Source organism: Leptonychotes weddellii, chromosome 2, assembly GCF_054177405.1.
Source record: "Leptonychotes weddellii isolate Sample4059 chromosome 2, ASM5417740v2, whole genome shotgun sequence".
Lineage (NCBI taxonomy): Eukaryota > Metazoa > Chordata > Mammalia > Carnivora > Phocidae > Leptonychotes > Leptonychotes weddellii.
In genome coordinates, this window is record NC_138370.1 from 63,546,328 (window position 1) to 63,564,663 (window position 18,336).

General features: G+C 34.6%; 1 protein-coding gene and 1 long non-coding RNA gene across 2 annotated transcripts in view; one reads left to right on the forward strand and one right to left on the reverse strand.

The window, feature by feature from the left end:
* The window catches only part of FBXW7 (F-box and WD repeat domain containing 7), a 219,414-nt gene that overhangs the window by 74,997 nt on the left and 126,081 nt on the right, over window positions 1-18,336 (forward strand). The gene's annotated exons all lie outside the window — the stretch shown is intronic.
* LOC145720091 (uncharacterized) lies at window positions 11,696-15,905 on the reverse strand. The gene is made up of 3 exons (XR_014142808.1): window positions 15,817-15,905; window positions 14,435-14,802; window positions 11,696-11,765 (listed from the first exon to the last, which is right to left on the reverse strand). It is a non-coding gene; the product is annotated as an uncharacterized LOC145720091 (long non-coding RNA).

Sequence of the window (18,336 nt, forward strand, 5' to 3'; positions counted from 1 at the left end):
CAAGATCACGACCTGAGCTGAAGGTAGACGCTTAACCTACTGAGCCACCCAGGCACCCCGCAAATGTATTTTTAAATAAATATTCATTGATAGTGCAAATCTGTGACAAAGTTTAAATTATTGTAGGACTGTGAAGTAATGGCATTTCTTGTGTTTGACAGCCAAAGCCCAAAGGAAGCAATTATCTTTGTGCTTCAATTCCTTAGCTAATTGTTTTAAGCAAAATGTTATATTTTGATCCCATGGGTTACCATGAAAATGTTAGCTGTGCGTGATAAGTTCATTGATACTAGTCTCGTGAATTCATGTTTAGTTTTTTGGATTCGGTAATACTTTAGTTTATCATGGCAGTTAATGTGTGTTTGATGTCAGACCTTAATAAACCATTGCTTTTTAGGCTAACACTATTATCTGAGTTCTTTTTATCTTTTCTCTGAAGAGAGAATAGATTTTGAGAATCTTACTGGTTTTAGTCTTGTGCAGGATATTTGTTGGCAGTAATATTTTGATGTATTTGTAAACTTACATGTGGAATATGTATAGTTTACCTCTGCTTTAGTTAGGTATGTGTCTTCTTGATTTTTATGGGACAATTTTAGTTCCTTATTTTTTATCATTGTGTGGCTTCTATCAATTGAAGGCATATTTCAGAATGAATTGTTCTATACTGTTGTCTAATGTAGGTTTATAGAGAAATGGCATATAACAATGGGATATCACCATTCTAAGTAGCCTTGGTCTTCTGTGTGAGGGCAAGGGATTGTAATATACTATAGTAAATATATTTTTATTAAGGAAATTTACTTTTGTTTGTATCATTCGTATTATCTAATACTATTCTGTATTAACTTCAAATAATCTGGTCTATTTTTATGAAATTTTATAGAGCTAAGGTTATTGATACTCATCTTTTTAGTTGATTTTAAATCATGGTATCCATTGGTTAACAATCAAGTGTCCATTGGAAAGGTAATATTGTTCTTCAGTTTGGTATTTTTATAGTTTCTGTTATACCATCCATGGACATTTTGCAATGGAAAAGGAAATAAAAACTGACATATCTCATTCATGATGGTATTACATTTTCTGTTGTAATAAAAAATGAAAAGGTTTAGTTGAGAGTTACTTCCTTCTATGGTATATGTTGCATGTGGTAATTAAGAGGATTTTGATAACCTGTTTATGGCTGAGTTAAGGTAAAATGGTTTTTGTGAACTATATTTTCCTTCTCTTGTTCTATATGCTTACTAACATAATAAATATATTCACTGAGTATTTATATTTGAAATGTGGGTTTAATATTAATTGACCCCTTTTTCTTACAAGAGTAAGAAGGATTACCCTTTAGTTAAACCACTAATTTGTCACTAAAGTCAGTAGGAGCTGCTTTATACTGTAGGTAGCAGATTCTCAGCCCATGTCTTCGAGTTTGCTATTCTGCTGATGTGATTCATTAATATACCTTGGCCAGGGTTGCATGGATAGAACAATTAAACTATTCTTTATCAGAAGGGTCTTTCACTACTTACTAATCTTACTGAGGAAAGCTCAAATGGACTTGGATTATTCTAAATGTCACATTATTTTTGTACAAATGTCCGAAGACCATTACACAGTAGTAGTTGACTCCCTTTTCTCTCAGTACAATTTATATAGTAACATTATACAAGGAAGTTTTCCTAAAAGCTTTTTCCTTCAGAACTTACCTCTTTTTTAATGAAAAACTTGATCCAGAGTAACCCACCTTTAATTTAATCGTCATCTCAATTTTATTCTTATGAATACTCAAGGTTTCCATTCTCCTAATCTTTCTTCACAAATTTCCCAGTCTATTAATTGAAATAATTACAACTGTTCATGGACTACCTAGATTTGCTAGAGTTCTACCCTATTACTGTCTTTAGAGTTTTCTAGTATAAATCAACACTTTTCCCTTAGCTTTAGCCTCAGTGCTTCCTGGTAATCCTTATCTCATTTTGATCTTCTGTTTCATTTTACATATTAGTTATTTGGAACCTTTCCACTGTCCTCAAAAGACCAGTCCTATTTCTGTTTTCCTCATTCTTTTCTCATTTCATATTTTATACTTTCTTTCCTTAGTCTGTCTTTACTCAAAGAACACGATGTTTTCATTTATTTCAAAGGCTAACATCTATATTCTTAATCTTATCCCTTCTTCCTGTCACTTGAACCTTGCTGTTTTCTGTTATTCTTATTATGCTCCATGCTGGGTTCTCTGTCTTATCATACTTACTTTTACTCTTTCCCTATCCTTCCCATTATCACTGAGCTTGTTTGATTTATATTGACTCTAGTTGTCCAGTTTATCAATTATTTTTCAACTACCTTCTGCAGTTTGACTGTTGTTTCTACTAACGTTCTATTTCCTTGAGTGAAAAAAGTAAACTTCTTTTCTTACCTAACCAGGTAGACAGACATTAGTTAGGCTGATGTTAAAATGCTTTATATTGGAGTGCCTGGGTGGCTCAGTCAGTTAAGCATCTGTCTGCCTTCGGCTCAGGTCATGATCCCAGGGTCCTGGGATAGAGCGCCAAATCATCAGGTTCACTGCTCAGTGGGGAGCCTGCTTCTCCCTCTCCTCTCCACTTGTGCTGTCTGTTGCTATCTCTGTCTCTGTCTCTCTCAAATATATGAATAAATAAAATCTTTAAAAAAAAATGCTTTATATTATCCCCAAGGTAAGACAGTTCCAGTTGCTAAATCTGTGTGTTTTCATTTCTCATCCTGTCCTACTCTTTTTCAGCATTTGGTATTTTCCTTCTTCTTAACATTCACTTCTCTCTTGTCTTCTGTAATACTGTACTTTATGGTTTTTCTGTGATGTCTCTGACTACATGTTTGTTTGTTTGTTTGTTTGTTATTGCTCTTTTCTTTTATATACCTCTTAAGTATAAACTGGGTTGAAGCTTTGCTCCTCTTCATTACATATCCTTGTAGGAGATGGTCTCTGTTTTTATTATATAAATTATCACAGATTTGTGATGCCTCACAAATGCCATGTATTTCTTCATTACCTATTTTACCTCAGTTATTATGTCCTCAGCACCCCAAAATTATTACTTCTTATGCTGAAAAATTTGCCTTGAAAATGTTTGAGGGGCACCTGGGTGGCTCAGTCATTAAGTGTCTGCCTTTGGCTCAGGTCATGATCCCAGGGTCCTGGGATCGAGCCCCGCTTCGGGCTCCCTGCTCGGCGGGAAGCCTGTTTCTCCCTCTCCCACTCCCCCTGCTTGTGTTCCCTCTCTTGCTTTCTCTCTCTCTGTCAAATAAATAAATAAAATCTTAAAAAAAAAAGTTTGATATCTGGTTGGAACTTAGTAAATGCTTTTTGAATTAGTGAATGAACTCATTATCTGACTGTCCGAGTCTGTTCATTTGTTCTTTTTTATATAATGATTTTAACAATTCACTTACTCTCATGTCACAAAGCCTATAACATCTTTGACCAATTCTTGTCTACACTTGTAAACATTAATTATTATATTTTGGTCCTAAGCTTAACTAATGAGGCAGATGATATTCTGATTTGTAGATGGTAGAAATAGGGATCACAGAGATTGTGATTTACTTATAGTTTCACAGATAGTGGTGGAGTTGAAAATTAAAATTAGGTTTCTCATTACATGTTTCCTGGTTTTCACAGAAAACATTGTTTCTAATGATAAAAGCAGTGTGATAGATAAGAAATCACTGTCAGTGTACTATGTGAGTTAAGGGAGAAAAGACTAGAAGGAAGTAGGAGTACTTTAAATTCTTATGTGGTGAGATGAAGGTCCTAATTCAGAGGGAAGAAAGAAAATCAAGGATGTTAGAAGTTTTTCACTAAACATTAATAGAATTTTGAGTTTCTGACATCTGGTAATGATGCAGTCAGGCCAGTGAAGTAGTTGAGTGAATCATCCTTCAGATAACAGTTATAAAATCTGGGTAAAATATTGAAAGAAAAACTTCCAGCTGTTTGAAAGCAGCAGAAAATGACCAAAATGAGGCAGAAGCCAGATAAACCTGCAACTGTGATGTGTAGCTTTCTTGGCTTTGGGTGCATCCCAGCCTCCTGCCGTTCAGTGGCATAGGACAGAAATTAGGCCTAGCCAAGCTATATACTGGGAATATACTGAGGGAAATTCTAGAAGCAAGAGAACCATTGAAGAGGTAAACAAAAACTGATGGAATTTTTCACTAGTCCACTGGCATTGCAAGCAGTTCTAAAGGAAGTTCATTAGTCTGAAGGGAAATGGCACCAGATTACAAGTGCCATCTACTGTACGGAATCAACATTAAAGAAAGGGTAATTATAACAACTATATACACTTTTATTAATTTAAAAAATTACCTAGGATTAAAGCAAAAACTATGTATTGTTCAGTTTAAAATGTATATGAAAATAATAGCACAAAGTTGAGGTATTTCTGGCTTAATTTATATTTCTCTGATGTTAATATTGAGCATCTTTTTGTGTGTTGGCAATTTGAGAGTCTTCTTTGGTGAAGTATCTGATCTCACGATTTTGAGAATAGACCTATCATACAATATTTAGTATAACATGTCATAATAAGACATTATGACAAATTGACATTAATATTTAGTATTCTAGCTTATGAACATGGTTTATCTTTCATTTAGATTATCTTTTAATTGCTCTCAGTAATGTATGGCAGGTTTTTTTTTTTTTTAAGGTGATAAGAAATCCTGAACTCTATACTAATTAAGCAATAATTCCTCATTTTCTCCCTCTCCCAGGTCCTGGTAATATCTAATCAACTTTCTGCCTATATGAATTTGCCTATGATAGACATTTCATATAAGTGGAATCATCCAGTATTTGTCTCATGTCTGGCTTTTCACTTGGCATAAAGTTTTCAAAGTTCATCTATGTTGTAGCATGCATTAGAATTTCATTTCTTTTTATGGCTGGATAATATTCCATTCCATTTTGTTTATTTATTCATCTGCTTGTGGATACTTGGGCTGTTTACCCCTTTTGGCTTTTGTGACTAATGCTGCAGTGGACACTGGTGTACACGTATCTGAGTCCTCTTTTCCGTTCTCTTGGGTATGTACCTAGAAATGGAATAGCTGGGTCATGTGGTATAATTCTATGTTTAGCTTTTTGAGAAACTGCCAGACTTTTCCACAGTTGGCTTCACCATTGTGTTCTACTACCACCAATTTACAGGGGTTTCAGTTTCTCCATATCCTCACCAGTGCTTATTTCCTGTTTATAGTACCTTTTTGGGTTAGATTTCTTAGGATTTTCTACATAAACAATCATATGAACAGAGACAGTTTTACCTCTTTTTTGATCTTTTTGTTTTTCTTTCTCTTACCTTTTTATGTTAGATTTCTGCAGTATAATTATGAGTATAAATAAATGAGAGCAGACATTCTTGCCATGTTCCCAGACTTAGGGAGAATATATTTATTTCACTCTTAAATCTGTTGTTAGCCATAGGACTTTCATAGATACCCTTTATCTGGTTGAAGAAGTTTTTTACTCAGTGGTTTTGTCTGTCTGTTTTTAATTATTTATGGTATTTGATTTTGTCCCTGGATGCTCTACATTTACTGCCACGATCATTTAGTTTTTTTCTTTTAAGCTATTACTGTGAATTAACGCTAAGTATTTTTCATGTTAACTCTACATTCTTAGGAAAACTCTGCTTTGTTAGGACATATTATTTTTATATATTACTGGATTTGATTTGCTAAACTTTTTGTCAAAGCTGAAAGTGTCCTCTTTTCCTCTGTTTTGTATAATACTGGCCAATGTTTGTATGCCAGACTTAAAGTTTATATAAAACTTGGCATATGGTTTTCTTAAATATTTGATAGAATTCACTAGTGAAAATTTTCTTGAAAGAAGGTTTTGGATTTGCTAATTCAATTTTTTCCTTTGGTAGTATTGTTATTTTGTATTTTTCACAATACTTTTCTATTTCATTTAAAAAAATCCTGTTATTGCCTACTATGAAATTGGATAGCCTGGTTTTTTAAAAGTTTAAATCTTTAAATATATCACTTATTTACGTCTTCCCTGCATTGGATCATTCTTTTAAGACCTTTAGTAATAGGAAAGCCAATCTAGGTCACCATTCAGTTTTTGAGACAGCTGGTATGATTAGAACTTAAATTTTGATGTTGGGCAGGTTCAAATCCTACTTCTGTTACTACTCTTCTCATTGTGAATTTAGGAATATTCTGATTATATTCTCTGTACTTAGAGATCCATTTCTAATGTTCTGTTAAGCTTCCTGAAATTTGTTGGTAATGGTCTCCCCCCCCCCTTAATATTATGTAAGATTTGAATTCCTGGAACACAATTCTATTTGGTAATAGTGGGTAATTCTTTTAATTTTGCCACTTTTTCTCTTATTCATTTATGTGATTATTGCCAGGCAAATGTCTGAAAAGACGTTTTAACACAGATTTGAAGGTTTTGTTAAGTATAATTATCAGGTAACTTTATTGGTTCTGGCTAAAATAAGCTGAATTGGGAATATATTTCACTTAATTTGGGTGTAGTGGTATATATTTAGATAGAGATCAATCATTACCATGTATAGTTAAATCATTGCTAGCCATCCCACTGTAGGAATGTGTTCTAGTAATGTCTAGTGTCTCTAGGCATCATGACAGGAATGTGTAAGACTAGAGGGAGTATTACACTGTGAATGTGGATCGAAAATTTCCAGTATATCTTTTAGAAATTTCTTATTCAACTACTTAATCTTTATGTATCAGGATTTTCTTGATATAGTGTAACCAAAACAATATAGAAATAAGTTGCTGAAACTGATAAAAACTCAATGATTACATGTTTTTATACTTACTAGATAGCCTTTTTTTGCTTTATTAATTTTCTTTATGTAAGTAAATATAACTCAGGAAATCTGTAACTCATAAAAATTTTACACTAATAATATTGTTCATATGTTTTAAATATTGTAAGATTTCATTTGGAAAGGGTCCAATTAGGGGAAAATTGCTGAAAATCTCTCTTAAATAGTATAAAGTAATAGTATAAAGTAAACATTTTCTGTTTGTTTAGTATTGTTACTTGCCATGGATGACTGGCTACTTTAACTCAGTAAGTGTAGTACTTCTTTATTTATATAGTAATATATAATTATATATAGTATAACCTCAGACTTTGCTCCTGAGGGTTTCTGACTTCTTTGAACCCATTTGTTATAGAAATTAGCAATTCTAGCTCCAAAGTGATTAAAAACCTTACGATAAAATATAAATTCCATAGAATATGTTTTGGAGAGGAAAACAATTTAAAATGTTTTTTTGATATAACTATTTTAATAATATATACTTTCTTTTTAAAAGGTAGCATATTATGACCATAGTTTTATTTTGGGATGATTTAGGGTTTCCAGTTTGAATCTCAGTTATTATTAAGTCATTCCATTAGAGAGAGATTATAGTTTAACTCATCCCTGACTTTTAGAAATAGGTCAGCATCCTAGGCCATTTTCCTCCAAGATTCCCTTCTTTCTCATACCCCATAATACCTGTTAAAACCATTATTATCCTCCATTTTATAAACAGGGAAGAAGGTTCTGCCGTTCTCCACCCATACCTATTATTATCCACAAACAGAAGATGTTATTAGGGATGTATAAAGCATTACTTTCTATAGTGTGTAGTATAAAGAAAATTGGTGTATTTATTGTAGTATTGGCTATACGTTTTAAAACTATAGTTCCTGCCCTGCCCCTCCACCTGGTTTGCTTCCAAAGCACTGCTTTATGACTATAAGGGCAGTCTGCTTTTGATATAACTCCCCATTGATCACCAGGGTTGATTGACTAAATTGCTATCTATAAAAAGAATCTTGAGAATGACTATTGGGTTTGCTCTTTGCATGATTTGGCTACTCTTGTAGTTAATTTGCTAGGATACTGTAGTACTGTACTTGCTCTAAAGAGTTGGAGTAATGACACCATCTTGCTTATTAGGCAGAAACTAGTATAAAATTAGGCTTTTTGTTTTACTATAGAGTCAGCTTAATTGGAAAAAGTAGAAGTGCTAATGGTTTTGAAAATAGGTTGATTCTGAAGTGTCCCTCTGGCTTGACTATTTTTCTTACAGCATTAGTGGTAGATTGAATGCTCTTTTACCTAGTGAAGTTATGTTGTAATCTGAACTGGCTTTCCATTTTGGCTAGTAATTTAGGGAGAATACTACTTTTCAAGACAGAATTCCTCACTTCTCTTTTGGGACCATTTCACTGCACCTTGGAGTAAATATGCAGAGAGGAAGTAACTAGACCCTAATTTCTGTAAGTTTAGATCACACCAGTTGGGGAATTTTTAATTGTGGTTTTCTAGCTATGTTAAGGCTGTATTGGTTTTGCTTTCAGCTAAGCTACAAAATGGGCAAGATTGAATTGCTCATCTATCTCTCAACACATGCTGAAACATTTTTGTGATACACAGAAGCTGACATAACAAACTGAACATAGCTAGGTGGTCCCCCAATTACCCCTCCCTCCTTTCCTTTCCTTTCCTTTCCTTTCCCTCCCCTCCCCTCTTCTCCCCTCCCCTCCCTCCCTTTCTTTCTTTCTTTCCTTCCTTCCTTCCTTCCTTCCTTCCTTCCTTTCTTTGTCTTTCTTTCTTTCTTTCTCTTTCTTTTTTTCTTTTCTTTCTTTTCTTTTCTTTTCTTTCTTTCTTTCTGTCTTTCTTTCTTTCTTTCTTTCTCTCTTTCTTTCTTTTCTCCCCCTCTCCCCCTCTCCTTCATTTTTACATGATGAGTGCTTTTCCTCAGTTATAAGTAAGTTAATTCTTAATGGAGCTGGTTTGCAAAGAGATGGGACTATGGAAGCAAGTCAACGTGAGATTATTATGCTGCCATTTTTTTTTTTTTAAAGATTTTATTTATTTGAGAGAGAGAGAATGAGAGAGAGTGAGTACATGAGAGGGGGGAGGGTCAGAGGGAGAAGCAGACTCCCTGCCGAGCAGGGAGCCCGATGCGGGACTCGATCCCGGGACTCCAGGATCATGACCTGAGCCGAAGGCAGTCGCTTAACCAACTGAGCCACCCAGGCGCCCTATGCTGCCATTTTTAAATGAGCAAATGGATGTTTATGAGATGATGGCTTGCTTAAGATAGTATTGCCTACTGAGAACTGTCTGACCTAGAGCCCAGATGTGTTGTTTTCCTAATAGTGTCTCTGTGCTATGTTGGATCATGTACATCCGGATCATTCTTTTTAGTTGACTAAGTTGATACATTTCTTTTACCTTTTGAAAGTTAAAAATGTCAGAAGGCGAGTCAATAATTTATTAGATACTCTTTTAGAAGGTGAAAGTAAATGTGCCTTACCACTAGTAAAGTTTATTTTTGACCATTGTATCACTCTTCTTAGAAAGTTTATTTTAAACATCAAATTTTAAAAGTTTCTTGAGCTTTCTCTGTATCTCTCTCCCTCTCTCCCTCTCTCCCTCTCTCCCTCTCTCCCTCTCTCTCTCTCCCTCTCTCTCTTTTTCAATGTGGTTGGGGGTGACTGGAGTGGTAGAGAAATCCATTGGAAACTAAGTTACCACTACCCTTTTCCTTTACCTTCGAACCAGGAAACATCATAGACTATATATACTTATTCTTAAGATACCATGATTACTCAAGTCTTTTTGAAGTTTCCCTTTGAATAAATGGATATGTAAAAGTAATTTGCTGTAAAATCTTTATTTCTGGATTTTCCTTTAAAAAAACTTCTTGAAAACATATTTTTACACTTACTATTTTGAACTGAAATGGTTATTAAAAACACATATGTTGGTTTTATTTAGATATACTTTTTATTGAAGAAAATTATTTAGAAAGTGGCAGTGCATTGTTTGTTAGAATAATTGAATGGGTTGCTTTGGTTAATGGTTATTTATTAGTGTGTTACAACTTAAACATATCTCTGCATTCAGTCTTTATCCTGTTTTTCCACATCTTTTTCTTAGGTTCTAGGACTTTTTGTTTGTCGGAAAGAGGATATCTAAAATGGTTATCATCACTATATTTTTAACCATTGTAAACTTGAAAATCAGGGCTTAAAGTTAAAACAAAATTTAGTGCTGCTTAAGTGTAGAATTCTTAATTGTATAGTTCCCTCTTCTGTCTTTTCAGAGCTATTGCACCATATTAAATTTTTCAGATTAATTTCAACAAATGTTAAAAATTACCAGTAGACTTAAATTGCTGTTTGATTCTCTGGAGTTTGAAGGACTCCTGTGTCTGCTACCTGTATCTCTAGTATTTATGTTGGGGTTGGAATTTGGAATAGGCATTATGAGAAGTTATTTGTGGGAAGTAGGAGAGATTGGGTTACAAAGTAAGTGACACTGAAGAAGCATACAGACAATTTCAGAATACAGGACAGCTAATGTGGTTTCTCCACGTCAGTGGCATGAAAAAGAGGGACATGGGGAGTTACTATCAAGTAAAAGAGATCTAAGAAACATAACAGCCACATACAAAGAGTAGTTCTTGTTTGGATTTTTTTTTTTTTAAGATTTTTATTTATTTATTTATTTGAAAGAGAGAGAGAGAGAGAATGAGCTGGGGGAGGGGCAGAGGGAGAAGCAGACTCCCTGTTGAGTAGGGAACCCAGTGAGGGGCTTGATCCCAGGACCCTGGGATCATGACCTGAGCCAAAGTCAGACACTTAACTGACTGAGGCCACCCAGGAGCCCCTGGGTTCTTTTTAGATCACATTACCTAGAAAAGACATTTTTGAGATGATATTGGAAATTTAAATAATGACTGTTATTAATTAATACTATGGAAACTGTTAATTTGATGAGTGTGATGTAGTGATTTTGTGATTATATAAAGCAATGGATAAATTATTTAAATATATATGATGTGGGTGGGTGGGAGAGGGAGTGACATTATGTCTAGGATTTACTTTAAAATACCTCAAAGGGGGGCACCTGGGTGGCTCAGTCATTAAGCGTCTGCCTTCGGCTCAGGTTGTGATCCCAGGGTCCTGGGATCAAGCCCCGCGTCGGGCTCCCTGCTCAGTGGGGAGCCTGCTTCTCCCTCTCCCACTCCCGCTGCTTGTGTTCCCTCTCTCCCTGTGTCTCTCTCTGTCAAATAAACAAAATCTTAAGAAAAAAAAAAAACCTCAAAAAAAAGACAAAGACAGCAATATTGGTGATATCTTGAATAATTGTTGAATATGGGTGATGAGTAGATATATAGGAATTCATTAGGCTTTTCTCTCTTTTATATATAATTGAAAATTTTCATTAAAACAGTTCAGTTTTTGTGTCCACTGACCACATATTTTTGTTGCCACTATTCCTCTCCCAACATTTAGAAAATATTCTTAAATCCTTAAAAAATTTATATATATATTTTTTAATTTATTTATTTGACAGAGAGATAGCACAAGTAGGCAGAGCGGCAGGCAGAGGGAAAGGGAGAAGCAGGCTCTCTGCTGAGCAGGGAGCCCGATGGGGGGCTCAATCCCAGGACCCTGGGATCATGACCTGAGCCAAAGGCAGCCACCCAACCGACTGAGCCACCCAGGCGCCCCCCAAAATTTGTATTTCTAATAAGAGAATGAGTCTTTCCTTGAACATTTCATCCTCCCTGAGATCATGACCCGAGCTGAAGGCAGACGCCCAACGACTGAGCCACCCAGGTGCCCCTCATCCTTCCTTCTTCTTCCCCTCTTCTTCTTTGCAGTTACTACTGTCTGCTGTGGTATTTTTGCTTGTTGCATGTCTTCTCCACCTGGACTATAAGTTCAAAGAAGGCAGGAAGGATTTTTATCTGTTTTTTGCATTGCTTCATTTTCATTACCCTATACCTGTCTAGCACATAGTAGGTGCTTAGTACATCATTGAATGATTGAGGGAGTAGGAACCAGAGCTCTTGAAGGCTAATAAGGATATGGGGTTTGGCCAAGGACAAAACCAAGGAGAACCTCTTTCAAAATTAACCCTGTGGGATTTACAGGGGCAAATGTGGGCTAGCACACAAAAATTTGGGGGGAGATAAGAAGCCTTCTCTTCCCTGTTTGAGTGTAAAGCCTTACTGTATCAAACATTCAGCTATTCTCAGCAATAGGAATTACTCTAAAGTAATTAAGTTATTGTACTGTAATTTCTCTGTCTTTCATATAGTTTTGAGAGGTTTTCCCCCATGATCATCTTTTTATTACTGAATGGCAGTCCCTTCTTGAGATGTATTTTATTTCAAGTTTAGATATTTCTTTTCAGGAAAAAAATTATTTAAAACTAGTGGTTTTATACAGGCATGATGAATTTTAGAAGCTTATGGTTTCTTTTTATATTAAAAATACATAATCTCACATTTTCATTTTCCTAACAACTCATTTTGTCTCTTTTTCAATGTATATATGTTTACTAGCTAGATTTTAGTATCTTGTTGCATAGACATCATTATCAGTTATCTACTACTTAAAAAAATAGTTTTTAACAGTACTGTGGGACGCCTGGGTGGCTCAGTTGGTTGGGCGGCTGCCTTCGGCTCAGGTCATGATCCTGGAGTCCCGGGATCGAGTCCCACATCGGGCTCCCTGCTCCTTGGGAGCCTGCTTCTCCCTCTGACCCTCCTCCCTCTCATGCTCTCTGTCTCTCATTCTCTTTCTCTCAAATAAATAAATAAAATCTTTAAAAAACAAAACAAAACAAAACAGTACTGTGAAACACAGCCAGTAATAATTACACCCAGTAATTAAGATGACTGAAAGTTAAGTATTAAAAGTGACATTTGTGAAAATTCAAAACATTTTATATTTGCTTTTCTAAAATGAATGTTTTTAGAATCCCTGCTTTTAAAATTACTGCAGTCATTTTTATAACCAAAAACTGTAAGCCTTGATATAAGGGAAAAATGTAAGCAAAAACTCTAGTGAGCAAATTCTCATTTTTTTCCTAGTCTTGGTACCCATTTACACTCTTAAAAATCAAGCTCTTAAAGAGCTTTGATTTATTTGGGTTATATATCTCAGCATTTACCCTGTTAGAAAGTAAAACTGAGAAGTTTTGAAACCATTTATTAAATTCACTTAAAAAATAACACCTAATTACATGTTCACACAATTAACCTATTTTTGGGAAAATCACAATTTTTTGGAAACAAAAAAATTAATGAAAAAGCTGATATTGTTTTACATTTCTATTTCTTTAAATAAAGTCTAGCTGAATGGAAGACAGTTGGATTCTTATATCTGCTTCTGCATTCAGTCTGTTATGGTACTACATGCCATGTGGTCTGAGGAAAGGTTCAGTGTAAACTCATGAGAAACTGAGAGTGAAAAATACAAATATCATCTTAGTATTATGAAAATAATTTTGATCCCACAGACTTCATGTAAAGGCTCAGGGACCCCCAAGGTCCATATTTTGAGAACTGCTGGAATCACTTCTCACTGGGATGCTATATGTGGCAGTACACTGTATTAAATGAAGGAGTAGTTTTAAATACTGTAGTAGTGTCAGTTTGGTAAGTTTCTGTCTGATACATTTTACTTTAAGGGAACTATTGAAGTTAGCTTGTGCTTACTAATATATAACAATTTGAGCAGTAAGGAATGATGCCGTGACCTACAGGGCTATATTTGTGGAGTTCATATCTTTTGGACTACCATGTAATTAGAATGGTCACCTTATTTCTTAGAGAAGTGGAAATTCAATAGAAAGGTTAAAATCTTTAAAGCTTTTGGTATTTAGAGTTACTTGCAGTTAAGGGGGAAAGCATACTTTAAAATTCAGTTAGTTTGTTAAAAACATCATGATGCTTAATTGTCATTAGTGAGCAAGTATTAATATTTCCACCACCTTTTATACCTATATTTATAGCTAGACAATTAAAGATGGTGTTTTTATCTAAATACTGTTATGTTTCTCTTTCTGATAGTTTTTAAAGCTTTATATATCTTTGTTGATTTGCTTTCTTCCTCCATCTGTATGTAACCTAGGAATCAATAGTACATTAAATCAGCTGACATGGAAGGAAAAATAATAGATAATGAGAACAGTCCTTATTGCTTACATTCTGTTTTAGTTATAACTGATATAAGATCCAGAGGGTGTTGGTGGGGGGATGAAACATTATACCTCAAGTCACTTCATAAGTAAGCTTCACTTTCGGATCTTCTATTTAATGCTTTTTAAGAAAAATAACATTAATGCTAAGTAGCTAGTAAAATAACTTACTCTCATTAATAGCAATATGCATTTGGTAGGGATTTTTATTGATGCTTGTCTGTAAGAATCTTAGCCACAATGATTTACTTATAGGCTTTTGTTAATTATAAAGCTAATAAAAATCTCAAGTTATTTTGGGCATGCTATCCATTTGTTGACAATGTAAATTATATGTCGTTTTAATGCTTGGTACATTGTTTTTATCTTAGGATGATGTTTTAATTTGTTCATACCTCTCTTAGCTTCCCAGTCTCACACATTTGCTAGGAGGAGTACATCAGCAGCAGTAAGACCTTTTTCCCCAACGTGTCTGACATGCATCTGAAAATGTGACAGAGCAGAGCTTTAGCTAGATTTTAGAAGTTCTTTTGTTAAATCATATAAGAAACTTAAACTGATAGTACTTAACGTTTTTCACATAATGTGTTCTTTTGATGAATAGCTGTATCGCAGCAGCACAGGAAAAGCAGAATTCTTGGCAATACCAGCTCAATTGCATCTGCAGATGAGGATTTAAAATTCTATGCAGCAGATAGTACCTCCAGCAGGCGAGTAAAAGGTTACTGCATTATTTTTGCTTGTTTGTTTCCATAGCCTTTATCTACAAAAGATTTTTTAAAAAATTCAATGTGAAATGCATGTCTGTTTTTAGACATTTTGGAAATTGATTTAAGTATAACATGAATATCAAAAGGGCAGTGCAAGGTGAAGGAAGAGGCAATGCAATACTGGCTCTTTTTAGCTTTAAATCAAGAACGAAATTGAGCATGAGGCATACACAAATAAGGAACCTTTCAATGCTACAGAAAACAGGAAGTTTTAAAAATATACATTTTCATTCAAGGTGTTTCTTATTACATTTAGTTTTTAGGCTATCGTCCTCAAGAAAGGTGCTAACAGATTGATAATCATTGATCTATGAATGTTCATTAAGTTACGTTATTTGAAGTATGATTATTTGGGAAGACTATAAAGTATTTGTATTAAGGTGACCCTTTCTTATCCTGGAAATTATAATGTGAATTATAATTACATGGTTTAAATAAATATCTTTACACATTATTGGCAAAAAATAATGCTTAAGTATAAAAGATACTGTAGTATGGCTGACATATCTAATACGATTGCTTATGTTATCAGGGTGGTTTGTGGGTTTTGCATCTATTTAATGAGATGCAAATAACCCAGTGAGAGAAGATTGAATATCAAAACAATCAGGTTTTTGATACCCACCCCCCATATTGTCCATACCTATCTGTAGCCACATGCCCTTTTCTTATTAAAACTCTTCTAACATTTATGATAGCAGGGGTCTCCTTGGGTTATCTTGCTTATTTATTCCATCACTACCTACACCCCTATTTTTGCTGTAGAATTTTTTCCCCCGCTCTGTATTTCTCAAGTTTAAGTACAATAGTCAGAGGGAATTTTTTACTTTGCATATCAACCACCGTCCTGCCCTCCCGGCAATACTGAAAGGTTTTTTTCAGCTACTGTCTAAATTTTGTTTTAAAAAATACATACACTTACGTTTTGTATTTTAGATTGAATAATAAGGTAAAAAGCAATTCTGTAAATCTCTAGCATAGAAGTAAAATCAGTAGATTATTCTTACTGTGAGTGTTTGGCAGGCTTCTTGAATCGAGGAGTCATAAAAGGTCAGCGGTTCTGATTGGTAAGTTAAAGAATCCGTCCAGTAATTTGCTCCCTGTTGTTTCTCAAAGCAATGCAGCAGCCGTTCTTTTCCAGATATTGAGCAGTTCTTGAACAGTGTGTGTGGGGACAGGGAGGGGTGGGGCTCATTCCAGTTGGTTGTTGAAATAGTGTGCATTTACAGAGGGAACAGGTTGGATAGGCTGAGCTGAAGGAGTAGGCAAACAGATCTAAACTGATGGAGGACAGAAAGAGTGGTTAGTATAATTTTGGGGTATAATATCTCGAGTGTGCTCCTTTGTTAAGTACTTGGGCTTTAATATAAAACAGTTTGAAATATTAAAGCACCTTACCTTATTTCTAAAGAGTAGCCAGGAGACTTCTGTTTTTAATATTGACTTTTTCTTGGCAATGAGTTTGTGTCTGGGTATCTTCTGTAGGGAAGCTGATGTTTTATTCTTTTTTAACAGTGTTTCTTTCAGCCAGAGAGCTGCAGAATGAGGCAGTTAGCCAATTTTGAGTGTACATGGGACATTACCAGTTCTGATTTTTTAAGTTAAGTTCTCATCTAATGAACAAGTCTCAATGTGTGGCTGTGGCTGCAGCATTATTTCTTCTTTAATGAAGAGGTTGAGCCGTTCGACCTGCTGCTCCGATCTGTTCTCTTGTAGCCATACCTCAGACCAGTTGCAGAGATTATCCATCGAATGTCCCAGGCAACCAAAGGTAACTACATAGATTTATTTCAAATAAAAATATACAATTAAAATGGATGCCTTATAACTAGGACCAGATGATTAAAAATAAAAGACCAATTAAAGATGTTCTTAGCAGTTTTCTTGACCTTGCAGTAGCTATCCAATATCATTTTGTCATCATCAGATTGTGTAGCAATGGAAATGCTCTGCAGTAATTGATTTTGTAATAGGATCAGGTGATTTACTAGCTGCACTGACAACCACTTGCTTGCTTGCTCTGAGCTGTGGAGCACTCTAATGGATGTTGTGATTGCAGCCTGGAGTTGATGTGAGGCTGCTAGCCACTTAAAGCAGCAGTGCTTATTTTTAAAATTAGAATAGTAAGTTTAAAAAAAAATTTTCTTTGCTTTAAGTTTTGGGTAGCCTCAGTAATTTTATAGTTAATTCGAGTGCCCCCCATGAAATTTTAGAGATTATATGCTATTTCATTCATCAATTCATAAAAAGTTCATTGGTACTAGTAGCCTTGAGTATAAGGAAATGTAAAGTTTCTGCTCCCTATGCCTACCTCAGCATCACCGTATGTATCAACATACTCTGGTATTGATCATGAGAGCATCTCTAAAATATAGGATTTATGTTAACTATCCTGTGTCATCTAAATGAAACAATATTCTTAATGTTTGTAAATGTTCTCAGTTTCAAACTCTAGCTGTAATTACAGTAGTGGTATTATGGTAAATTCTTGTACTAGTGAGTTGTGTTAGAGTTGTTTTGTATCCTTTTTTGGTATTCTGCTCTTTTAGTGGTTTCATAGGTGTAACGATGTTTTCGGAAGTCTTAGTTGAACCAGTTTTAAAGGATATTGATGAAAACATATAGTTAGCTATTTTAAAGTACTGTTTAAGAATATAGCAAATGAAAAACTTAACATCCAAGATTATGAACTTTCAGTGATTGCATTTTAGTAATTGTTTTCATCTTTCTTCTATACCTTTTAAACAAATATTTCATTACAAATATAGAAGGGTAGGACTAAAGCTTAAAGCAGAATAGAACTGCTATTGCAGAAAGAACAGTGAGACTCAGGTACCCATGACTTTGCCTACTTTAAAGTTTGGCTTGGGGCTTTGCATAGGAAAGAAAATGATCTCCCCTCTCTCCCTTTCTCACCAACTCCTCTACCTCACTATCTAGTACGTAAAGTGTTTTGTACAGAACATAACATATTAAAAACACTGAGTTCTCTATTCTTCCCTAATTTATGTTCTTTAACCATGTCTATGTTCTTGCCATGATAGAGATACCTTTTCTTTCAGTCATACCCAAAAACATTTACAGTGATTAAATAATGTTAATAATTTGCTACAGAAGGAATGGAGCATAAAGTTGCCATTATATATGGTATTCAAACCATCATGTGAAGAGAGCTTTTCCTTCTCGTGTACTTAAATACTTGCCCTTAGTGTTTCTTGAAAGATGTAAATATTACCAATATCATTCTGCATTTTATTCTGAATTCAGATACTTTTAAAACATTAACTATGGAAGACTGTAATACAACTTAAAAACTAGTGTTTGTAATCTTTTATTCAATAGGTAATAAGTAAGAAGTTTGTTACACCAGCCCCCCCACCCCACCCCCTGGCAAAGAAAAGAAAAACAACCTTCTGTGAACACTGGTAACATGAACATAATGATGTTCATATCATTTGAGATTTAGTAAAGGATGTGTCTAAATTTCATATATATTGAAATGTTAAATGGTGGATTAACAAATTAAT